Consider the following 22168-nt stretch of genomic DNA (forward strand, 5'->3'; position numbering starts at 1 on the left):
ACATATTGATGGTCATCACTGGTGCATGCGGCAGGGGGAATCATCTGTGTACATAGCCCAGGTTGGTCTGAAACTCACTATCCTCCCGCCCCAGCCTCCTGGGTGCTAGGGTTACAGACAGGCCTATGGCACCACTCCCAGCTCTCAATAGTCAACATTTATTAACACATTTGTCAGAGAATGTAGGGAACTGAATAAGAGATACAACAAGACTAGTAAGTTTACTACAGAAAAGTAAAGAAGAAGGGGGCATCACAATCAGTTTAAATCCACCAAGTGAGACAGCATTTGGGCAAGTGGCAAGGGGCATGGGCACTGGAGCCAGCCAGCCTGTGTGCTGTTGAGGGCTCTTGGTCCATTTCTTTCCCCTGTTCGGGTATAACCTTGGGGAGTGGATGATCCTCTCTGAACATGGGAAATGTGCTCAACATAAGTTGAACATGTAGCACTGGCATGAAAGTGCTCTGTACGTGATAACTAAATGGCATGAAATGGATGCATTCACTCACTCAACCGTAACTAGAATTTTTAGTTACTTGAATTGGGTTCTTTCGTAACCTTTAAGATGTCTTCTGTTTTATAAAGGGGCCAAAATAAAGCCAGTGCTCTTGAGTGTCATGTTCCATCTACTATTCATGAGTTGTTGAATAAGCCATCAGCTGTAGGGTCCTTGCCCTTTGGGAACACCAGAGTCCGCGAGGTGAATGAGCAGGGTGGGCAATGGGGGACTTGGGAGAGCTGGGGGGACTCTGTGGAAACAGCCCCCTCCTCGTCTTCCCTCACTGTTTATGCTACATAAAACAGATGACTGGGAGGTAGACTGACCACATAACCATTCTGGGAGCCCTCCAGAATCCTGCTAGCAGGTCAGCAAGGCTTGGCCATACAGTAGAGGTTCCCTCCTCCAGCTGTGCGATTCTCTCCTGCTGAGTTGCTGCTTCAAGAGAACTGGTGCAGGGTTAGGGTTGGGGTGAGCGAAAGGGCTACTGTTCTGTGTTCTCACACTGGAGCAGGACAGGGAGGTTGGGACTTGCCAATTGCCAAAGGGGTTTTGCTCATTGGCAGGAGATGGAGGGGAGATGAATGGCACTGGCAGATCTGGAACTTTGAGGCTGCTGTGCACTAGTTCATTTCTCCAGAGGCTTGGGAAGCTGGAGATGGTAGAGTTGATATCCTGAATCCACACTAAGAATTTAAAACAAAAATTTTTTTTTTTTTACTTTTTTGTTGTTGAACCCTTGGTGTCTGTCTAGCAAAAGATGTGGGTGTGCGTGAATTCACAGATGTGAATCATTGTTAACCAGTTGGACTCTCATTTCCTTTACTTGTGATTAAAAAAAGTGTCCCATGCCCCCATCCATCTCATTTGCTGTGTCTTGGGCATGTAGTAAGTCATGCTTCAATCTTTTTTTTAACTCTTGAGATCAAGGCTTCTTCCTGTACTTCCTGTTGCATGGTAGACAGGCGAGGCGGTGAAACACCTGATGAACAGAATCCACTTCCCAGGTCGGGTTGGTGATGCTGTGACATGTATGTATGTATGTCATACTGTGAGAGTTAGTGACAGGAGGCTGTGTATGGAGATCAGCACCCAGGTCGTCTTTTCTCTTAAGGCTGTCCTTACTGTACATTGCCTGCCTTGTTCAGGGAGGACGGCGCTGTCCACCTCATTGGAATAATGGACGCGCTCGGTGGTGGGTGGGCTTGTTTTCATGAGTGATGACGGCCTTGGAGAACGAAGAGAAATGTGTCAATCCAGCCATGAGGCATCAGAACTTATCTTAGATGGACAATAGGCATTTAATGTAGGGTATTTCCTCTGCAATTTCATTCTACTTTATTTGTGGTTTAACTTCTTCCCCTTCCACTTTTAGTCTGAATTTTGCAGTCTGTATTCTTTGAAGTGTGAAGTGTAGCGAGGAATATCAGGGCTCGTACAGCCCCACCTTCCTGCCCAGCGTCAGGATCTTGCGTCCTAGTCCCAGCAGTGTGCAGGAGAGACAGGGAGGGGCCTTCCCTGGGGAAGAGGGCAGGAAAGACCAAGGGCTAAAAATAGGCTGCTCGCTGCCCCCCAAGGTCAGACTGGGTCCTTCTCTGATAACTGAGCTCAGAGCGGTGTGTGTTTTGGAACAGAGAAGAGAAAAATAGATCAAGCCCTGCTAAATAAATATCATTGCTAACTATAACATTCTGCTGTATGTCCCAGATTTGAGAAACTTTCCCAGATTACTTGCTAGTTTGGCTGTGTGTCCTCTGGTCCTTTTTTATCAATGCATATTTTAAAATTAGTGCATATTAATTTTACCGTGTCCCCTAGTCCTTCTGGGGGATGTTTTATGGTGTCCATGTTCCTGTGTCCTCTCAAGTGCATTGCATGTGTGTCATATTAAGCTAGTCCCGTGTTCAGCTGCTGAGACATGCTAGGACTGTGAGTAGTTATTCTCACAGAGACCTTGTTACAGAGATCTTTTGCACATATAAAAAAGGGTGTGTCCCGTCTGCACGATAAGGTTCCTTACACTGACTTGCTAGCAGCTGCCCCAGGCAAGCTTATGCAGTGCTTACCCGGCTGAGGCTGTGATCTCACACAGGAGTCATAGTCATTGCAGCGCAGAGGGTCAGACATAAGCTCTTCTTCTGGTACGTTCTTGGTCCACAAGTCATTTCATCCCCCTTCTTTTTATTGTTTTAAGAAGTATGAATTTTTGCTCCACTAAGCTGAGGATGACAAGTCTTGAGGCTTCCCTAGCCTTCTAGGCTTAAAATCGAGGCAAGTGGACTTGCTCTGGTTAAAAGGGGCAAATGTCCTTTCTGAGCTACCTGGGATAACCAAAGGGGCCTGCAAGGAAAGCTTCAAGAAGTCCTGGAGATGCCTCTGCCTTAGGTAATTTGAGCTGCTTGTCATATCTTCTAACATTTTGTCTCTTGTTCTTACTAGGAAGGAGTTTCTGCCCTTTCAACTGGATTTTTGAATAGCTTTGTAAGGTTGTAGCTTTTGTATACCTCTGGGCTTGTCTCTGCCTTTTCTGGTGTAACCTGAGAAAGCTCCCTTCTGCCCCTCAGGTCTCCAGGATGGACTGGCCCCTGTGCTGAGCAACAGATAAGCGCTGTGTGGGGCTTGGCCTGTGTGGCTCATTCCATTCCTTTTATCTCAATTCGCTGGCTAAATATAGGCTCTTTGCTCTCATTCCTTCTCTCTCCCATCTCTGGGCAGAGGAGATGTGCTTGTATTGGTTTTTGCTGTGGTGGGCTGGGCTGGAAGGGCGGGTGGGTGGGGTGTGTGGTAGCATTGAGGCCACTGCTGCACTGGCCGGCTGGCAGGCAGTTGGGCCCTCTGTAGCGATGGAACCCATCTCCTTGGCAGTGGGGCCCACATTGCCCTTTGATGTCCAAGCCTCAGGGAGAAAAGTTGTTCATGCAAATCTTGCTGTTGTTTCATTTGGAAGAAGCCTAGCAGTGTTAGTGAACCGCGGGTACATTTTAGTTTTGGCCTTTCTTTCTTTGTTAGTAGGTGCCTGCCCGCCTCATAGAGGTCCATTGTGTGTGTGTATATGGTGGGGGGTGGTTGGGGTGGTCAGGAAGCCCACAGTCCTGTCAGCACTGCCTGATGCAGGGCAAGCTAGTCAGAAACCCACCTTCAGCTGGGGTTTCTCTCTCCACATTCTTAAAATAAAGGCCACTTTATTTCATATTTCTATCTTTTTAGGCGCGTCAAAAGTTCTATCAAACACAAGCCCAGTTTCGTGGCCCCTTGTTTCATTTTCATGCACATTAGTAGAGGAGGGCAAAGCAAACACAGGCCATTGGATGGTTTTCAGATGCAGGCCATTGGCTGGCAGTCTGCTTCCTCCACTCCTGGCTGAGCTGAGCCAGGAAAGAACATGGACAGCTGGCCCTTTCCTGACCCAGGAGACGGCCTCAGGGAGAAGATGAGGATGAAGTAGTAGGGTAAGAAGAGAGCTGAGTTTTTCCTCATGAGGCTCACGGAAAATATAGTTGACAGCAGTCAGGCCTAACATACAGAGATTGAGTCTGGCCTGGAGTAAACATGAGCTCACGTATTTATCGACTTACTCTTAGCTCTAGTTTTACCATTTAAAAAAAAAAAAAAAACCCAATAGGGAGCCAGATGTGGTGGTGCACACCTGTAATCTTACCATCCTGGGAGGCTGAGGCAGGAGAATTACAAGTTTGAGCGTTGCCTGAGCAACTTAGTGCCTTACTGAGAGACCTTGTCTTAAAATAAAAATTTTAAGGACTGAGGATGTGGCTGAATGAGAAAGCCCTGGATTTAATCCCATATTTGAAACCCAAAAAAAAAAAAAAAAAAAAAAAAAAGAAAACAAAGTTCCCTTGTATGAGCAAGAGATCCTTATTTAATGGCATTTGATAGCATGTTTACTGTTTATAGAAAGTTTTTATCATCACAGGGGGTACAGCAATGTTAGCAGAAGCAGATGGCACAGTGACTGCTGAGTGACTGTTACAGGAATGCTGCTTCCAGCTTCTCCAACATGGATGCCCTGTCCTCACATGTCTGTTAGAAGTCACAGTAGTCTGTGCATCTCAGCATGTTCACCTGCACGATATTTCAATTAAAAATGCAGTTTCTCAGCCCTGAGGTTATTGGTCAGCTGAGGAGCACTTGCCTATTGCATGCAAGGCTCTGGCTCCCATTCCCAGCCCTGCCTCCCTCTCCCCAAGAGAGAGAAGGAAGAAGGGAAGGAGAGGAAGAAGCCAGGCAGGGTGGTGCATGCCTGTAATCCCAGTATTCAGGAGGCTGAGACAGGAGGAGGGTCATCAGTTCAAGACCAGCCTGGGCTACAAAGTGAGCTCAAGGCCAGCCTGAACTGCATAGCAAGACCCTGTCTCAAGAAGACAAAAAAAAAAAAAAAAAAAAAAAACAAGCGAGTATACATAGTTTTTTCTCTCCTGTAGCTGTGCATGAACCTGTGCAGTCCCCTCTCTTGGAACCTGCTCCCTTGGTCCTCCCATCACTTGAGTCTTTGGGCCCAGAAACTCACAGCTTGATTCCCAGGAGAGCTGGCACACACTATTGCTGGGGGCAGACTGCATGGAATGTTGCCCTTGTGCCACTACCAAGCGGAGGTTGGGGCAGCTCTGCTCTCTCTGCCTCCGACTTTATTGTTCGGGACTTAATGTAATAATATGCTCCAGCGGGTGGGGAGAGCACATTAGCTTGGCTCTGCAGTTGTAAACAGTATTTGCTCTGTAAGTTCCCCCTTTACCCCTTGCTCTCCTGGAGCCTCAGCTACTGCCACCCCGTGTCCTTGCATATTCTAACCTTGGTTAAACCGCTTTTTTCATAAGATTGCTAGCATTTTCTGAGAGGAAAGTGGAGTGAAAATACCCAAGTCCCAAGAACCTCCAGCTGTGACATACAAATATAAAAATTGTTTAGTTTTCTTGGATCGAGGTTTTATCTAAGTCTGAATCAATCAAATTCTTCTCTTCTCCAGCCCTTTTTCTTCTTTCAAACCCTATTTGAGAACATACACACTGTGCCCAGGTGACAATCAACTCTCACAAGGCTCTTGACTCCTTCCTTGGTGGGGAGCCCTGGGAAGGTGCCACTGACTGCCTCTTGGAACAAAGACTTCCACGGTCAGTCTGGCAGGGAAGGGTGAGTAGGAAGAAGGATGCAGGTGTGTGTTCCTGGACAACCTGCAGGCTTCACCAAGGGTATTTTCGGTTTGTGTGTTTGCCTTCAGAAGCCTGTCCTCCTGCTTGTCTTTCTTTTTCTTCTATAGTTTCATGAAAAAACAAGGTAAGAAACCCCGCACCCCCCACCCCACCTGCATGCCTGCCTCCACCCTTTGTGATTTGACAATCGCAGTATTTTGTTTGGTACACACAACCTGCTCCACCTTCTGCATGTTGATTGGTGGCTGATGATGTCATGGTGTGAAATGCAAGCAGATTGCTTTCTTTGGGACAGGCTCCAAAAAGCAGACAGCAGAGCTGACTCTTTTGTTCCTCCAGTTCACAGTATCAGCTGAGATGGGCACGAGTGGAGCTGGGCAGAGGATGCACATTGCTTTGGTTGATTCACAAAGCTGTGTCTCCAGCACCTAGGCTCTGAGGGCTTCTCAGATATACACAGAGCCATTCATTGTTTTGCAGGAGAGTGCATGGTGCTTTTTGCACCAAAAAGATTTTAGTCTGTCTGCTTTAAACTTCTCTAAAGAGGAAGGTATTTTGAAAGAATCTGTATTTTCCTGGCCCAAGAAAGGGTAGTAAAAGGAGTTGATTCAGTAAATTTAATAATCACAAATTCACTGGTTCCTTTCAGAACTTAGGGATTCTTCCTGCTGTCAGTATATGTTTCTGCCATAGAGGAAAACTTCAGCTGGACAGTGAGAATTCTAACGTAGGGATTAAGGGGAATGGTACAGTTCAGTTTTGTCTCTGACCTAAAGAGTCTAATGAGCACAAGTTTCTGGAGAGCTTTATTTTTTGTTTTTATTTTTTGGCGGTAGTAGGAGTTGAACCCAAAGCTTTTGCACTGAGCAAGTCCTTCATAAATTTTTATTTAGAGGCAAGGTCTCACTAAAGTCACTAAACTGCTCTGACGAGGCTCAAACTTGGAGTCTTTCTACCTTAGCCTCCTAGCATGCTGGGATTACAGGCATGTACCTCCATGCCTGGCTAACTGTTTAGTCCTGAGTGGACCCAATGAGCTCTTCTTTTACCGTGGTCCTTCCTGGCCCTGCTGTGGTGCAGAAAGCAATGCCGATGATCCCGCAGAGTGTGCCCGGCTCCTGTCTGGCACAGTAGTACCTACCAGGGCTAAGCCCTCTCTGACTGCTGCTGTTGACATCATAGGTCAGGCTCACCTTGTGCTACCCAGCAGAATGACCACAATTACTGGGCAGCTGTCATTTATATATGCTCAGATCATCCACAAATCTCACCCGGGCCAGATACATTGAAAGGATTCTGTCGCAGTGCCAGGGAGGTCTCTGAACATCTGAAAAACCTTTCTAATACTTTTCATTTCTTGTTTATTTTTTTTTTTTTTTGGTCTTTTTTGTTTTTATCGGTACCAGGGATCAAACTCAAACTTGCAAGGCAGGCGCTTATGCCACTGAGCTAAATCCCCAGCCCTGTTTCTTATTTAGAGACAGGGTCTCACTGTGTAGTTCAGGCTGGCCTTGAACTCACTGTTGTAGCTCTGGCTGGCCTCAACCTTGTGGTGATCCTCCCTTCAGTGTGCTGGGATTATAGGTGTGGTATTTTTTTTTTAATTTTGATTTTTTTAGGTTTTATATATGATTATGACCGCAAAGGAGCACTTGGCCTTAATAGCCATTTCCAGAAGGCGTGGTTGGAAGAGCTGCACCCCTCTGATGAAGTGGAAAAGTGTGCCTGGCAGTGCCGCTGGCAGGACAGAGGCCCGGGTACCAGAGGCCTGAGTATGTGTCTCTCCATCCTGCAGAGCTGACCTTGGCGGGGCTGGGCTATATTTACTCTTTTCCAGACTTTGATTCGTTGGGTGAGAGGAAGGCCTGAAGAGGGCTCAGCAGCCACAGTCGCTCAGCGCCTGGTCTTCCTTTGCCCTCTTGGGCTGTGTTTAATTTTGTGCTTCCTTGCAAACATACAATCACTGTGCTATCTTTAGCTATGCTGTGGTGCAGCCTTGCCTCAGGAGAGACAGAACATGACAGCTGGTTTACATTTTCCTGGACAAAATGCACCGCTCAGGTTAGACACATTGTTTTCCTGAATTCTGTGGCATATCGTGCCATTCTTTGGTTAGACAACTGTCCTCTTGTTTTTATTGTTTTAAGGTTGGGGAAAGCAGAGATTTGTGGAATAGGTGGTTGACATGTGTAAGGGAGGGGACTGTTTGAAGGTAGGTGAACCTCTGCCCAGTCAGCTGTGTATGTGCCGAATGCCCGGATCTCATTCTGTTTTCCTGTCCTCTGAGCCCTGGTAGGTGTCAGTCTGCTGGAGTGGAGGTTCACACGGGTCTACCTACGCCACCACAGATCCTGATTTGATTGATCCTTGCAGTAGTTTTGGAAGTCCCTTGATGATTCTAAGTGAACTTTATGTGTGCCCTAGGAGGCTGACCAAATAGCTAGTTTCCAAATACAGTATAATAAAATGTAATATAATTTTCCTCCTCTCCCTTTCCCCCAAAGTGGCATATAGACCCATGGTAGTTATTTCCCAAATTGATAATTGTGTAAATTATATGGGCAGCAACAGCTGTTGCCTGGTATGGCACTGGAAGCCCAGCTTGTCCCTCCTTTCTGTCTTGTAATCCCCGTGTCCTGCGAAGAACCAGCTGTAGGTTCTGTGGATCTAGCTGCTGATCTGTGGATCCTCCCTCCAAGCCTTAGGCACTTTCCTTTGTCCTTGGGTTGACAGTCTTCCTCTTACCCTGAAGATACTTGGCTTTTTACCTTTGGTGGTATCAGTGCCTTTGTTCACTTGTCTAGTGATGGAATCTTTCTGTGCAGGAATCTTGAGTCTTTTAGGACAAATGCAGGCCAGAGAAAAATGGTATAGAGCAGCTCTGCACCTCAATCTCCCCCCCCCCCCATGAAGTCTGGAATTGTGGGATCTGGCTGGCATTGTCAAGCACCTGCTCTGTATGTAGTGTGGCAGGTGGCAGCAGTGCTCTACCCATCCTGGGGCTTCTGGGTATGACTCGGTGCCTCACATTTTGGTGAGCAGACAGGGAGCGGTGGATTGACCCATCATTCTACCTAGGATTCTGATGGCTTTGGCTTTTCATCCTGCCTTGATCCAGTAACTCTCAGTGAACATTTGACTCTGGCCATTCCAGAGAGGCAGGACTTAACAGTTTTTCCATCGGGAAACTAATCTGCAGATCTAGAAAATGTTCTTTAACAGCTCAAGTACTCGTATCTTCTCCTTTCTCAGCCTGGTTTCCCTTTCTGCTTGTGTCTCAGCCTGTTACTACTTGCGTATGTATATACATCCTGGGGTTTATACTCTCTTTGCACCTTTCTTTGTTGTGGTTTTTAAAATTTTTTTTTACTCTCAAGGTACATTACATTCTTCTGTGTATTTTGCCACACAACTTTAATATTTGTGGAACTTATCCTTCTCTGTCCCCTTTGATCTTTTTGGTTTAGTTTTGCGGGTTTAGAGTTGTATGCTATGAATTTCACAGCCATCGTCAGGCTCTGGTCTCTTCTTTACACTTCAGTAGTACTTTTCACCTAAAAGAAGTATTGTTTTTGAAGTGTGTCCAACTGTCTCAGAGAGGGCAAGTATTAAAGAGGCAGCTGATTGCTACATTGAAAAAAAAAAATGGGTTAGGGTTAGGGTTAGGTCCTAGCACTTCCTTGCTTATGTCCTTGGATTAGGAAGTCCAGGGCGTTTGGTGATGGGAGGCTGCGTCGTGGTGTAGGGCAGAACAGTGCAGCAGCTGTGATGCTGTGACCTCTGGAGCCACCGGAGGAGGAGTGGCACCTTCTGTAAACACAGTACATATATCTGTGCCTGCTTGAGTGGGCTCCGGTCATTGTGTGCTGTTGGCCTTGGATATCTTTTGAATTGGATGTTTAATACAGGACACACAATGTATAGGATTATCATACTCACCCAAAGAGTCACATGCAAAAGTGCATGGGAAATCTGTCTACACACTAGAAACGCAAAGAATCTAGCTGAGGACCTGAATCACATAGCAGTGTCCTACACAAGTCCAGCTGAAGATTTAGAGCCCATCTCAGTGTCCTTCACGAGTCCAGCTGGAGGCCTGGAGCCCAGGAAAATGTCTCATGCAAGTCTGTCGGATCAGGACTGGAAAGGCCCAAAGGTCAGTAGTGGAGGCTAGAAAATCTGTGCCAATGGGATGGAGGATCTGTGTCAGTGGCTGAGGGATCTGCGCTGAAACCAGGAAGCAACACAAAAGAGTTCCCCGCAAAAGAACTGTAACCATTCTCAGGGATAGTGAGGACCCTAGTTCATCCAACAATAAGAACAGCTTAGTTCATATCAGGAAAATCAGCGTGGTTAGCTTCTCCGGGAGAATCAACAGCACCACCTCTCCCTGCTCCAGTTTCTTTTTTATGCTCCCAGGAACAATCCTTAGGTGGGTCCTTTGCACCCAGAACCCCACTGATTCAGTTCAGCTGGCTGTTACAAATGACCGTAGTTAATCTTCTACAGGTGTCTAATATGTCTGTTGTGGCTTTCTTGAATCTCCGGAATATTTTGGCAGTGGGCAGACTAGGCTGGTTGAACAGAGGAGCACACAGTTATTTTAGTATAAAGATAAGAGCCTGGTTTCTTGTCACTTGGCAGCCAGGAAGCCTTTTCATTTCTAAGTCTGGAAAGTCTTTGGCTCCTTTGGATGACTGATGTCACTTCACAGAGTTGCGGATGGAGACAGGTCTAGTCTTCCTCATAAGGAGTGCAAAGTGAGTCAGCCCTTTCACCTGCCTGAATCCACTGTCGGTGCAGCCCTCCCAGGCTTCCCATGCTGCTGTGCTCCTTAGGGATGGCAGGGGGGCATACTGCCTACTCTTAGAGAGCCTGCGTGGCAGGTAGGAAGCTACACCTCTCCCGTGTGAGTGCTGCTCCCACAGATGCATGGCTTGCTGAGTGGGTTGTAGGCTGGATTTCAGGTCCTTCTCCCTCGCCCTCTGTAGCTGGAGAGTGTACTACTACTATATGTGATGTCAGGGTGGGGAGCAAGAGCCTGCTATTTATTTATGAGTATGAGCTCTAAGGCCTGTCTAGGTATGTTTGCTTATTTTTGAGACACTGAGAGGCTGTGTAGTCCAGACTGGCCTTGAACTCACTGTGTGGCCCATGGTTGCCTTGAACTCATGATCCTCCTGCCTCAGCCTCCTGAATGCTGGGATTATAGGCATGTACGCGTGGTGATGTGTGTTGTTTAGTACTTCTTTCCCAAGTGGTAGTGGCTACAAGTGGCTGAATGTCCTTGAAATTTTAGCTAGAGCTAGGAGCACTGTTGGGGAGAACAGTGAAACTTAACCTTTCCAAGTGGGAGAAGTACGTTCACCCTCCGCCAGATTTCCATTTAGTCCTTCCAGTCTTTAATCATCAAAACATCATCTTGGGCAACAGGACTCTTAATTCATACTGACATTCAAATCCTTCATTCAGAATTGTTTTTGGCATCGGAGTCCACCCTAGCTGTCTGTCAAGTGTAAGCCCTGTGAATACAGTGGGACACAGGATCAGCACAACCTTTCCCGTTGCTGAAGGAAGCTTAGGGAAAGGCACAGCACTGCTCCCACATCTGATCAGCTCTGTATGTGGAGCTCCACTCACAGGTGAGCCCTGCGTGACCTGAGATTCAGAGTGACTTCCTTCCCATTTTGTGTTTGAGCTTCCCTGCAATGGTATGAACTTCCATTCCACTTTTGAGTAATTTGGGCCTCAAAGCAAAGTGAGTCTGGGTTTAAATGTTGCCAGCTTTAGCTTATTAGCCCGGCAAGTTATTTCCCCCTGTGACCCTCAGTGTTCTCATCTCTATAATGAGAATTGTAATAGTTGTAACAGGATTGTTGTGAGGACCACATATAGAGATTTCTATAAAGAGCCCAGCACAATGCTTGACACAAGAGAAAGTTTACAGAGCGGTAATAATTTTTATAATCAACAAGAAACAACCACTACACTATTCTTCCTCCTTCCAAAGCAACAAGTATTTGTAAATCCTTATGCTTAGATTCAAATATGATTGCTATAAATATTGGCAAGAAAGAAAAAATTGTAGGTTTTTTTTGTTTTTTGTTTTTTGTTTTTGTACTGGGGATCGAACTCATGATTGCGCACTTGCCAGGCAGGCGCCTATGCCACTGAGCTAAATCCCCGGCCCAAATTGTAGTTTTTTGCTAAGTGATTTGTTTCATTCAGATGTTGACAGCTTTAATGCTGGGATTAAGATGAAACATTGTCCTCATGCCCAGGATCTCACATATATCTGGAGTTAATCACGGAGACTGATTACTAAAGAATAAATTTTACAAGTGCCATTATAGCTATCAGTGAAGTTAGCAATCTATTTTGGTAGTAGTTGATGTTTTTGGTAAGTATGAGACTGAAGTGTAGGTGGGGTGAAGCCAGGACTTCGGCGTTCTCCAGGTTAAAGTTTTGTCCTTAGAGAACTGATGGGGCCTCAGAAGGACCTACAGAGTGATGGTGAACCTTTTCAAGCTTTCCCTGATAGCAAGATACGTGCAATTGGTTTGTCACCACTGGGTAAAAGCAATGGCACAGAAAGGTGGAGTGAAGCAATGCAGAGAACTTGCCTTTTTAATCAAGGGTCACTGGCGGCCTTTAGTGTGATGAGGACAAGTTATTTCATTTTCTTGATCCTCATTTGCTTATCTGCCGAGAGGGGACACCAGCATCTCCCTTCATACTTAGGGCGTTGAGGCAGCAGTCCTTGGGATCATCTGTGCGAAAGCGCTTGTGGTGCAAAGGACTGTTGACACCTGGAGGGTCTGGCGCTGCCGAGGTGGGTGTCACTCTGTTCTAGTGGAGAAAGTGGCGGTCAGACCGGCTGGGGAGGAAACCTGTACTGCGCTCTCCCTCTTGTTCTTCAGTGAGCCTCTGCTGTTAGCCTAGCTCACTGTAACCTGTGCGTCTCCTCAGTAGCAGCAGATTTTGGAATTACATGCTGGTTTACCTACTTGTGTGTGTTCTCCTCTAGGCAGGAAGCTCCTTAAGGAGAGGTGCTCTATTTTCATTTACCAGAGTAAGTTTAATACCAAGCTCAGGACCTGAGAAAGACTATACACTGACTAACCTGCTGAATGACGTAAAGGGCCGCTAGCGAGACATAGTCTACCTGGGAAAAAGCTGTACAAAGGACGCAGAGGAGTTGGGTACATTCCAGAGTGGCATAGCACCACCAGAATGCAAGTTCTGAATGCCACCGGCAGGATTTGTCTTCTGTGTTTCTGCCCACTCCCCTTTCTGCTCATTACTTGGGGGTACACTGAATTTAGTGACTGTCCCTTCAAAAGGGCACATTGATTGTGAAGTATACAACCAACTTAAATCCAGGGAGTTGAGAGCTTGCCAGGCAGGTAGCATGAATCCTCTTTGCTGTTTATAAAGCACGCAATCCTGGCTCTGGTCAGAAGCTGCACCCTGTTGGGCTCCTAGCTGTCTGCCCAATCTTATGCCAAGTGGTGGGTTCTTAGCCTGTGAGGCATCGTGCGGATCCCATTCTGCTGCTGCTGTGTGCCTTTCTGAGTGCTGTACTCTCAGGACACTTCAAAGGAACCCTCCTCTGCTTTTAAGATAGTGATACAACGTGAATCTTGGATGTCAACTTGAATTTTTGCCTGTATAACCTCCTTGTGTGTTCTGACAAGGGTCAGTCAGAGGAGCTGACAGAGATTTTAGGGTTAGCTCCAGCCTCAGTCCTTACACAGTTCTGAAAAGAGTTGGGAAAGTGGGTCTCCAGACACGGGGGCTGGAGTTAGAGAGGAGCCCCTAAGTGTTGCCTGCGGCATTGGCCACAAGTTGGAGTTTATGGGGGGATCTGGGAAGCCAAGCACTTCTGCTTAGGATGGAGATGGGAAGGGGGCGCGGGGAGCCCCGGCAAGCCACTGCCTCTGGGAGCTGGCGGCAAGGACATCCAACAGTGTCTGGAAGTGGCTTATGGCCGTGGCCAGTTTACAGGGTCAGGGGTGGGGAAGAAGAGCCAGATGAAGTATTGAGGGAAACAGGGCACAGGAAATCTCTGTCTACCCCTCTAGTTGACTGATTGACTTACAGAGAGTGATGGCCACTGCTTCGGCTCCATCTTCCAGACTTTGGAAAGGAACTTTTATCCGGGGATCTTGGGAAAAACAGTGATTAGCTTAATCAGGTTAGCACCACACCACGGTCCAGGTCAGGACCCTAAAGTTTCTAACCTCACTCCACTGTTTGGACTGACTTAATTTTATTTTTATTTTAGTTTTGATACAGGAGATTGAGCCCAGCGGCCTTGTATGTGCTGGCAGCTGCTCAAATGCTGAGCTATAGCTGCTGCCCCTGTCTCTGTAGCATAGTTTTGACTTTGGTTTGTTCTTGATCTTATAAAGGGAGTCGTTCTATGTGTTCTACGGTTTTTATCTGTTTGCTGCATGTCACAATATATTGGGGCTCTGGTATCCTTGGGTTCTGCATCCATGTATTCAACCAACCATGTATTGAAAGGTTTAAAAAAAAATGAACATATCCTGTACTGAACATATTCAGGCCCTTTTCTTGTCATTGTTGCCTAAACAATGAAGCATGAGCCTATTTGCATAGCATTTACATTGGAGTGGGAATTATAAGTAGTCTAGAGATGACTTGAGGTATATTGATACAGGGAACTTGAGCACCATGGAGTTTTGTATGAAGGGTCTTTAGCAGATAAAAGGACCACGTAGTTATTTCTTTTCAGTGCTGCATGGAAGTCTGTTCAATGGCTATGGTTTATTTATCATTTAGCTGTTGTTATTCATTTGGGTTGTTTCCCAATTCTGGAATATTTTTAGTAAAGCTGTTTTAAATATTGTTTTATTTGCTTTTTGGTTGACCCAGAATGCCACGTATCTGTGGAAGCTGGTGATTTTTAGGGTAGATACACTTCAAGAATCACAGTTTTTCAAAATGGTTGTACCAGTTTATTCTTCTCAGGGTCTGAGTTTCAGTTGTCATTGCTTACACTTGGTATTGTCAACCTTTCGTATTACTCATTTTTGTGAATATATAATAGCACCTTTTTTTGGGGGGGGTACCATTGAACTCACAACCTCATGCTTGCCAGGCAGCTGCGTATGCCACTGATCTAAATCCCCAGCCCCTTATAATAGTATCTTATTGTGGTCCTGTTTGACATTTTTCCTGATGGCTAATTTTTTTTTTTTTTTTTTGTCTTTTTTTATTTTTATCGGTACCGGGGATCGAACTCACGACTGCCTGTTTGCAAGGCAGGTGCTTATGCTATTGAGCTAAATCCCTGGCCCCCTACTACTGCTTTTTAAAAACACACTTTATTCAAAGATATGCTGAGTGCCAGTTACTTGTCACATCAGGGCATTGTTATTTTAGTGAGTGAACACATTAACCAAAACAGAATCACACTTGTAAAAGATTGTTTCTTTTTCTTTCTTTCTTTCCTTCCTTTTTTTTTTTTTTTTTTTTTTTTGTCTTTTTGAGATAGGGTCTTGCTATGCAGTTCAGGCTGGCCTTGGGCTCAGGCTGTTTTCGAACTTAGAAACAATTCACCTGTCTCTCCAAGTGTTGGGATTACAGAAGTGGGCCACCACACCTGGCTTTTAAAAGATGTTTCTTTTTCTTTTTCTTTTTTTTGCCTTTTTCATTTTTATCAGTACCAAGGACCAAACTCATGACTGCCTGTTTGCAAGGTAGGCGCTTATGCTGCTAAGCTAAATCCCTAGCCCCTAAAAGATGTTTCTTAAATGCATGTGTGAACCAGGACAGTCTTATTGCAATGAATGAACCTGTTCACCACTCTAGTTATAAAATATGGTGTAAAAGCACCTGTATAGCAGTGTCCCTGGCAGTGCTGGTTACATGCTGCATCCAAGTGGTGTTAGCTCAGTGGGTGACTGTGTTCTCCACGCACCCTTGCGTATGATAAACTGTATAAAGACACCCGTGAAAAGCCCCACAATTTACCTGTCACTCTTAAGTATATACACATAAGTGAAAACTTAATTCATTCTATAAAGATCTTAATGTACGTTGTTGGTCTGGTCACTCTGTTAGCTGCAAGAATAGCAGCCTGACTCAGAAATTTGCTGTCATCTGAGAGTTTAGTGGGAAGAACTACAAAAAAGGGAAGAGCAAGTCACAGAGCCAAGGGCTTGGAGAAGACCGTGACATGAAAGCTCTGGTGGCTGAGTGGATTTGTATTTAACCTCTACCTCAGCTCTGAGAGGGTTTGAGGAGGTTAAAGATTGAGTTCAAAGGTGTGTGTACACAGTGAGAAAAGTGCCTTCTAGGCTCTGGCGACTAAATGTGCAGGAGAGCACATGTTTGGTCCTGGAGCAGCAGGCAGATGTGGGTGGGTGGGTGGAGCACACAGTGTGTTGGAAGGAAGAGTTTGGGAAGAGTGGGGTTGAGTCAGGGCTTATTTGTTACACAGCTGGCAGTGAAATGGTCTCTCAAGGCCTGTAAACAGGGAGTGATATGGTTAAGAATACATTAATTTAATGGAACTTCATAATTGAGCAAATTCTCCTTGTATAGCTATATGCGTAGCAACACAGTAACCAGAAGTTGGAAGCCAATTCTCTATCCACAGGTAGATGGATGAATGGATAGATGGATGGTGGGTGGATGAGCAAAATGCAGTGTCTACTATGTGAAACGTATGCAGTCATAAAACAAGAAATTCACAAAAACATTATAAGCGAAAAAAAAAAACAGATACGCAAAAGGATATATGAGTCCACTTATTAGAGATACCTAGAAGAGGCAAATTCCTGGAGACAGAAGCCAGAACGGAGATTACTAGGTGCTTGGGGTATGTGGGACCAGGGACGTTTTGTTTAATAGGTTTCTGTTGAGGATAGTGGTGTGGTCATCTAACATTGCAAAGGGACCTGGTGCCACTGAACTGTATGCTCAGAAATAAAGTACGGTAACTTTTATGTTTTATGTATATTTTACCACTGTAAGAAAACACACAAGTCAACTAAAAACACCTTGCAGAGGAGTCTGATGCAAGAGTCCAGGTAGCGAAGAGGGAGTTCGAAGCAGTGAGGTTACAAAGGAGTGAATGGAGGAGAGAAACAAATGGGAATGTGCCCAGTGCTGTCCTGCTCTCCCACAGTACTTTTTTGTTTGTTTGCTTTTTTGAGGCAGCGTCTTGCTGTATCGTTGAAGCTGGCCTTGACCTCACTATGTAGCCCAGGCTGGCTTCAAACTCTATACAGCCCTCCCGCCTCAGCCTCCCCACTGCTGGGATTACTATGCCCAGCCACAGTACTTAATAACACAGCAGAGCTGTCCTTTTCCTCCCTTAGCAATAGGAGGTAAGGGAGAGGTAGAGGCTGACACCTAGAATTAGAATTTGGTGGAATGGATGACAGTTTTACTAGGAGTGCCATTCGGAGACAGGGATAAATTCAAAAGAGAGGATGAGGGGCACATGTTCTGATGGAGATGTCCTGCAGAGACTCACAAAGATGGTACCAGAAGGGCATAAAAGTGAGGCTCTTGCAGTCCTTATTGTTCATGAGTGTGACCTAAGGATTAGGAAGCATGTCGGAGAAGAACGAACCAGGAGGAGGTGCTGAGCTGGGTGATCTTCTGTTGCTCACCAGACTGGCTCGTGGGCTCCTCACATGGTTACTTCTCCCCGCGTATTCCTTTCCCAAAGCAGACTGCACAGGTGGGTGTAGAGGTCACAGGTTGTGGTGAAGGCATGTGTTTTAAATTCAGGGAAAGGTACACATTTCCAAGCAACCCGGTTGTGTATGGAGCTATTTAGTCCTCTGGCTATTTATAGTTGTTAATTCTACTTTCCCTTCATTGCTTCACTTTACCTATAAAGATAAATTGAGAGCTTTGGCTGGGATCAATCTCAGAACACAAGACATCTGTATAACCCTCCAGGTCTGTGGGTACTGTCAACTAAAAGGCGTGTTTGTTTTTGACACTTGGCATTAATTTCTTATCATTTCTTTGGTGAGTGATTGAATAGATTATTGGGCTTGAGAGCAGTAGCCCATTGCAGCCAGCTGTCAGGAAGAAGGGAGGTTCCCATTTCAGGCTTTCACTGACGCATACTCGGTCCGTGGTGGTGGAGAGATTTGTGCAACTTTCTGGACACTGCTGGAAAAGCAGCTCTGGGAAAACATAGGCTGCGGGCTTCATTTTCATTTGAGAAGCACTGTTCTCACCAGTAGATTTTTTAAAATGTGTGAGCTTTTCACTGCCAAGGCCAGACAGCTGTGATCTCGGCTTGCTTTCCTTTCCTTTTCTTTTTTGGTACCGGGATTCAAACTCAGGACCTTGTACTTGCCAGGCAGGTACTTAGGCCTCTGCTTTTTGGGTCTGCTTTGAGTTCCCTTTATGTTATGGAATTCACAGCCTCAAGTGGAATACTAAACTTTCACGTCCATCAGCCTCCTAAACCTCACTCAGCCAGTACCTCTTCAGGTTTGGGAGTCATTAAAATTTCCTTCAAAAGGGGAAGTAGAAATAATTAACATTTGTCATGTACATGCACCAACTTCCATGAGTGTAATCGTTGTGTACTACAATCATGTCCTGATAAAATTTTTTTAAATTTTAAGGACACCCCCCCCCCATGATGAAAATAGTTTAAAACTAGATTATGATGGCTGTACACTTGGCAGATTTAGTAAAGGTAACTGATTTCCACACTGGAAATGATGAGGTGGTATTGTAAGTTGCATGTTAGTAGAAGGCTTTGATGCAGAGATGCTGCTGTCAGGAATCAGGTGCAATGTGTTTTTCCTCTCCCTTGCTTGAGCACAGTGTCTGACTTTTAGCATGGTTGGAGAACCGACCCAGCGTAAGTCAAGCCCTTTTATGTTTGCAGCCAAAAGGGTGCTGTGAGAAGCCCAGGCCCTGCAGGGTCCAGAAGCCAGATGCCTGGATGGTGGTAGATTCTGATCCCATGACTCTTTCCCCCTCCTATACGGTCCAGGTTATAGGAAAGCAGGAACTTTATTTCTGCAAAATTGAAATCTCCCAATCTGGCCTTTCTCTTAGTATAAGAGGAGCAGTCATCCTGTGATTGAACTGTTGACTGTGTACTCTGCAGTCTTCTACCCTGTTCTGACTTTGTTTCCAAAATTCCCTTGACTGAAAGTAAAGTAACTTTTCCCCCAGCCTTCACTGCTGCCGCCTTCCACTCAGTTGGGTGGCGGTGGCAGTCCCCGTTTGGTTGTCACCAACTTCTCTTAAGGAAGGCTGTGGTGGTGAAGCCCTTGTCCTCCTTCACCGTTCTAAGCTTGCTCTTGTCACCTGCCAGATTCTTAGTAAACAGATTGGCTTTTGCTCACTGGAGTGGAAGCCCAGCCTGGGGAAGAGGGGGAGGCAGATCACAGAAGGGGCTTTGGGTCATCCTGCTGCTCTCACCCTGTGGAGATGCTCAGGGCTTCTGTCTAGATGTCCTCTGAAACACGGTCATCGTAGTCTTTGTGTCTGTAGTGTATAGTGTGTAGTGTGATGTTTGAGCTGGCCAGACCGCCTCCACTTTCCCTGCCCCCAGGTGAGCTGTATTTCTAAAGTGGCCTGTTTAGCCTTTGGATGACCAGGAGGCGAGGAGCACCTGGCTCAGTTTGGTCATGCTTGGCATGTCGTGGTGCTTGGCTATAGGCACAGCAGTTGTGAGTGGGCAGGTGGCATCATTGTCTGTCTTCCTATAAGGATGGCTTCCCCCGAATGGGACTGGCACCCACTGCAGTTGGTGAAGGGTCTCAGCATTAATGATGCTCTCTAACATCCTGCAGGGATGTTGTTTCCCTCAGATTGAGCTCTCAGTTCATGAGGCAAGCCTTCACCGTCTGTGTCCCAGAGTCAGGAGGCCAGCCAGCAGTACTTCTGTGCCTGCAAAGTCAGACACGGTTTACTGAAAGTCAGGCGCTAGGCAGAGAGCTACCTATAACCGGAAACTACTGCCAGCCAGCCTGAGGAAGTGCCAGGCCTCTCGGCCATCAGGTGTTGGCATTTTAGGGCAGGATAGATGTGGAATGTAGCCTGGAGGCCTTCTTTAGTCTGCATTTTCTAGTCTCATTGGTGCTGAGTTGAGTGAAGATTTATAATGCTTATAGAAAAACCCTGGTAGCTTGTTGGCTTTGCGCCCAGAGCAGTTGAAATTTTGGAGCCCAAGAGTTCGTGGCAGTTGGTTTTTGGTATTTGGTCTTCGAGAGAAAAGAAATTAAAATTTTGGCTGTACTTCAGTGTGCCCCGGACGGGGTGGGAACGGGGGTCATCCTTAGGGCAGGGGCAGTGTAACAAGGGAGAAGCTGTAGGCTGTGGACTCTCCAGACTCCTCCAGAGTGTAATTTAGGGAATTTGCTGTATTCTTTAAGCATAAGGCAAAAAGCTCATTGTTATTCCCTTTCCTTTAATGTCTCATTTCCAACCAAATGAGCCCCCTTGCCATGCACAGGAGCCAGGGATGATGTTGTGGGCATGATCGTGGGCAGCATCAGAGCTCAGCAGGAATCCATGTGAGGATGGGCCCTGAGAGGCTCTTGATGCAGAGGAAGCGCAGTTTCATAGATAAAGCCACACAAAGTCCTTAAATATTAACTGGGAAGGGAAAGGCATTCCAAGAGCTGTGCTCAGCTTAGCCCTATGGGTTTATTTCTGCTTTGGAGAGACCAACTGAGATTTCTTTCTGAGCATAGTTGGAAAAATACAGGGAAGGCCTGAGAGCGACCTGGTTCCCGTTCCCGGTTTAATGTAGCCTGCTAGAGAGTTCTCCTGCCCAGTTCGTGGAGGTGAGGTTAGGAAGGAGAGTACACAGCTACCTGGCTAGGGAATTAAGGCCCTGCCTTTGTTAGCCGTCAGCCTGCCATGCCTATTACTTACACTCCCCTTCTCTTTCTTCACTATTTCTGTCTGTAAGAGGCTTCCCTTTAAACTATCTCAGTCTTGGGTGCTCAAAACCACAGCCAGTGGCTTAGGGAGCCTCTGATAACTGAAAAAGGTAAATAAATACCTACCTGCAGTGTGAATTGAAAACACCAGCCCTTGTATAATTAGAAGATGTCTAGGACAATGGTGGTGAATGGGCACATAGAGCTCTCTCTGTGGCACTCAAATGAAGTCTCCTCAGCCAAGGTTTGACAAATTATCAGCGTGCATACCATAGCGAAGATGGCATTAATTATGCAAAAGCAGCCAAATGCAAACTTTCAGTTTGCATCATTGAAATCATCATTGAAATATTGCTATTTGTATCACTGAAAACTCTGTTACTGTTTTTTCTTTTAAGACAAAAGATGTCAATATATGTTAATGTGAATTGTTTTTTCTAAAACTTAAGTATTCATGTTTAATTGTAGCTTTGGCACTTTGCAGTAAATAAGTGGGTTTTGAGTCACAGTTTGGGCACTTGGTCTCTAAAAGGTTTACTGTCACTGCTTAGGAACCCAACTTTGTCTGCTTTCTCCCCTTTTCCTCCCTGTTTAAGAAGTTGCCTTCTTAGTCAGCAAGTTAATAATACACTAATCACCATGTAGGTGCCATTCCTCTTTTGTTTTCTCTTTTTTTTTTAATCAGGAATTGAACTCAGAACCTTGCTCTTGCCAGGCAAGTGCTTGTTCCACTGAGCTATAGCCCTAGCTTTCCTCCTTTTTAATAGTTCTGTGATGTTAGAAATTGTGGCCTAAGCCAAGGTTTTCATTTTCTTTTTCATTTTTTCCTGGTACCTCCCGTGCCTAGTACCAAATTTCACACTAGCATCTGCACAACGGTACAAATGAACTCAGACTCTGCTTCCTGCTGACGGGAGCAACCCACATTTATGGGCAGATGGACATGGGTATGGTTTCAGAACTAGGGGCCAGGGCTAAGTGCACAAGTGAAGGAAGAGTGGCTAACTATGGGAATCCTGGAATGACAGGGGAGGGGTTTACAAGGCCAGCGGGAACACTGTGAGCAAAGATAGGAGGCTCCCAGGGAATATGGCTGAAGTAAAAAAGTTCATTCGTTTGTTTTAAAGACAGGATCTTGCTGTGTATCCCAGAATGGCCTTGAACTCACTAGGTGTGTAGCCTAGGTTGGCCTCAAATTTGCAGCGAACTTTGTGCCTCAGCCTCCTGATTATAGATGTGTGGTACCGTGTCCAGCAGGAAATGGTTTGCATTGGAAGTGTAGAAATCAAGGCTGGTATTGGTGCTTAATAGTCCTTTGCAGCTTTGTGGAGGATTTGGATTATTTCCAGAACTCATGGAGGACTGAAATGGGGGACCAGATTTGCTCTTCAGAAAGAATACTCTAGCACTTAGGATTGGAAAGGGCTCAAGATTCGGGGGCTGTTTTGATAAGCAGTCTTGGTGTTTCCACCAAGGTTATGGTAGAGAGATGAACTCTGTGAGATAAAGGTCCTAAAGGGTTAGAACCAGCAGATTAGACTGAGTTAAAGAACAGAGAAGAGTCTGAGATGACCTCACATAGTGAGAGGTTATGT

The 22168-nt window shown here is 45.8% G+C and overlaps 1 protein-coding gene across 23 annotated transcripts in view; it reads left to right on the top strand.

The window, feature by feature from the left end:
* The window catches only part of Mical3 (microtubule associated monooxygenase, calponin and LIM domain containing 3), a 184691-nt gene that overhangs the window by 43255 nt on the left and 119268 nt on the right, over positions 1-22168 (top strand). The window contains exon 1 of one of the 23 annotated variants that reach the window (XM_063258629.1): positions 2517-2884. The exons of 21 other annotated variants lie outside the window; for them this stretch is intronic. The gene's annotated coding sequence lies outside the window, so the exon portion shown is untranslated. Of the gene's footprint in view, positions 1-2516; positions 2885-5984; positions 7726-22168 lie in introns of those variants that run through there. One more of the 23 variants, XM_063258628.1, reaches the window with a different exon arrangement.

This window comes from Cavia porcellus, unplaced genomic scaffold, assembly GCF_034190915.1.
Source record: "Cavia porcellus strain 051 isolate PalLab524CR breed Dunkin Hartley unplaced genomic scaffold, mCavPor4.1 scaffold_11, whole genome shotgun sequence".
Taxonomy (NCBI): domain Eukaryota; kingdom Metazoa; phylum Chordata; class Mammalia; order Rodentia; family Caviidae; genus Cavia; species Cavia porcellus.